This window comes from Helianthus annuus, chromosome 15, assembly GCF_002127325.2.
Source record: "Helianthus annuus cultivar XRQ/B chromosome 15, HanXRQr2.0-SUNRISE, whole genome shotgun sequence".
Lineage (NCBI taxonomy): Eukaryota > Viridiplantae > Streptophyta > Magnoliopsida > Asterales > Asteraceae > Helianthus > Helianthus annuus.
This window is the reverse complement of record NC_035447.2, coordinates 126,389,926-126,393,339: the sequence shown is the minus strand read 5'-3', so window position 1 is coordinate 126,393,339 and position 3,414 is coordinate 126,389,926. Positions and strand designations below refer to the sequence as shown.

General features: G+C 35.9%; 1 long non-coding RNA gene across 1 annotated transcript; it reads right to left on the bottom strand.

Annotated features, from left to right (window-relative positions):
* Positions 1 to 2,387: 2,387 nt before the first annotated feature.
* On the bottom strand, positions 2,388 to 3,414 carry LOC110912418. The gene is made up of 2 exons (XR_002577919.2): positions 3,029 to 3,414; positions 2,388 to 2,958 (listed from the first exon to the last, which is right to left on the bottom strand). It is a non-coding gene; the product is annotated as an uncharacterized LOC110912418 (long non-coding RNA).

Here is a 3,414-nt window from a genome sequence, read left to right as displayed (position 1 = left end):
TCGTTCGTTAAGTTTAAGTTTAGGTAACGAATGCAAACGAATGTTCATGAACTTAAATGAACGTCCATGAACATAAATGAGCACAAACCGACATTAAAAAGACAACAAAAACATAATAAAAAAATCAAAAAGTAGAATACTGTTCCCAAAGTTTGCTAATTGTATTATAAATAAATAAATAATACTAATAATATTATAATAATAATATGCCTTGTCGTTAACGGGAAAAGTCAAACAATTGGCGTTGATTGCGATGAAACGTTTAGCCCACTGGTTAAACCGACTACCATTCGCAAAGTTCTCAACCTGGCTACATCAAAAGCCTGGCTCATTCACTAATTGGATGTGAAGAATGCCTTCCTTCATGGTCATTTAAAGGAAACCGTTTATATGTTTCAGCTACCCGGTTTCACCTCACCTTCCCACCCTAAACACGTGTGTAAGCTGAACCAGTCTCTATATGGCTTGAAACAAGCCCCATAGGCTTGGTACCAACGGTTCGCGGGGTTTATTTCTAAATGTGGATTTAAGAGTAGTGTATGTGACACCTCTTTGTTTATCTTTCGCAAAGGGGCCCAAATGGCATACTTACTTTTGTACGTGGACGATATCATTCTCACAGCTTCGAGTGACTCGTTTTTAAGAAGTATCATTCAATCTCTCTCCGCAGAATTCAACATGACTGATCTTGGATCATTACACCACTTTCTTGGTATTGCGGTACAAAAGCAAAAGAATGGATTACTTCTATCTCAGTCAAACTATGCATCTGACATCTTAGTGACCGATTCACAAACTATTTGTTAAACGTTCAGTTCGTTTGCAGCCCTAATCAAATTCATCTAATAGTCATCACCTTTTACAACTATGAATGCAAGAGTATAGTTATAACGTGTTGAAATCTAATACTAATAAAAGAATAGTTATAATGCCACATGACATTTTTCCTCTAACATTCTTCAAATTAATGCCACATGTCATTTTCATCTTTAATTCATTTATAATATATAATAATTAATATCTAATTCTGATTTATGATAATTCATTAATAATATATAGAGTAAATTACAAGTTTTGTCCTTTATGTTTACATCAAATTGCAGGTGTTGTCCTTTTGGCCAAAAGTTTACAAGCGGTGTCCTTAACTTTTCAAAATCTTGCACGTTTTGTCCTTTAGGCCAAACCTCTCAGTTAAAAATTGTCATGTGCAATGCACATGAGCGTAAAATGGTAATTTCCCTCTAAACCCTTTCAAACTCAACATTCACTCCATCATCCTCCCCAAATTTCTAGGGTTTACATCAACTCCACCGAACACCAAAGCAGCCGATACATGACCTTGGTAACTGATAAGCAAAATCAAAGTTATTTATACTGACCTTATCTTCAACCCCTTGAGATGATTGCTTTGCAAATGATCCTGTCCAGTAACGAGCAGTGCTTGCAAAAGTTTGATAATCTTTAAGATACTGAAAAAACAGAAGGTGAAAACAACAAATTGAGTCATTTTACATTTTTATGTCAAAGGTGAAAACACGAGTACTCGGTTACAGTATTATACCGAAAATGCTACATGGAAGACGCTTTTATCTACAGATATAATATGGGGAAAGTGAATACGGTGCTATTAGACGTATAACCTTACGCGCCAAACCCATCAAAACTACGTAATTTTGATTAAAATCCTTAAAAAAAAAATAAACCTTTTATCTCTCAAATCATTTTCACCAGTCTCAAATTATCACCATCGTGTTCATAACCCTAAACCCATTTCTTGATTGTAGACCCCACTGTAGTAGTCATGGCTGATGCTTGCAAAGTTGGTCATGATATTAGTGAACACAAGAGCAGGGTATAAATGACGTGTGTGAAAATCGGGCATTCCTCCCTCTTGTTTTAGTAATCATTATTTATACTCAGACATTGAGGGGATGGAGATTATTGTTCTGCATTGGATTCAACTTTTCAATCACTTTGTTTTGAGTCAATGTATTAAGTTTCAAAGTAGCTCTGATGTTAATTTTTTAAGTTTCAAAGTAACTCTGATGTTAATATTGATATTAGACCCCATTGTAGTAGGCATTAATGCCTTACTGTCTACTCGTGATTTGGGTATCCCTGTACTAAAGCTAATGAAAGCTAAAAAATTCAAGAGTTAATAATTCAGAGACATATGAATCTACTCAATCTAAAACATGAGTAACGAATAAAGTACTTGATACGAACCGAGTCGTTAACCAATTGATCCAAAGAAAATAGATCGAAGCTCGAAAGAAAATTAGAGAGATATCAAGACTTAATTCATATTTAATTCCTAATCAAACACTTAACACATAAGCCTTTTTATAGGATTAATTACAAACTGAATTAATAAAACATGGACTAAATGGTTAAACCCCACCAACCCTATTATAGGCTTTTTCCATTATGGTTAAGCCTTTTTATAGGCTTAATTACAAACTGAATTAATAAAACATGGACTAAATGGTTAAACCCCACCAACCCTATTATAGGCTTTTTCCATTATGGTTAAGCCTTTTTATAGGCTTAATTACAAACTAAATTAATAAAACATGGACTAAATGGTTAAACCCCACCAACCCTATTACTTAGACACTTGCAAAAGTAAACAAACAAAACATGAACTATAATGGAAATCGTGGCTTGCATGAACATGGAGTAGTGGGCACATATCAATCCACCCCACTCGAATTCGACTTGTCCGCAAGTCGAAAATCAGGATACGACTTGGTGTAGACCATGGCGGACACCACTAGACTCGTACTGTAGCACTCGGAGTCGTTTCCAATATCAAGCGCCATGGTGGGCGCCACTCGCGTTTCTCGGCTTCACCTTTGTCAACTTCTTCCCTGCTTACAAGACCAAAGCAATTGGATGTGGTGACAAGATTGTTGTGTATGCATTTCCCATGTGAGGGTGAGGGTGAGGGACTGGTGCCTGGACTTGGAGAAGATGTTAGTACTCAATCTAAAACATGAGTAAAGAATAAAATCAAGGAGTTGAGCACCTTACGGTCCATTACATCTGGTGAAACGTCTTCAACTGCAAATCCCCATGCCTTCTTTAATTTGATCTTTATTTAGATTCTACATTCATTGGCTATTCACCAAAAAGAATTTGAAGCCCTAGAAAAAACAAGTCCCCTAAGCCACCACTTTATTTTTTGCACACCAAGAGTCAGACCTTGTGATCGATTGGATTAGGGATTGAATCAACTGTAATTAAGCAGAACATCCAAACAAAGTTGAAGACATGATTCGAACTAAAAGGGTTTTAGGAATTGCATATCTAAACGATTGCTAACAATTAATTGCAAGACTTGATTTAGTACTGGGTGTGAGATTAAGATGTGGAATTGGGTTTAGGGTTATGACCACGATGGTGATAATTTGA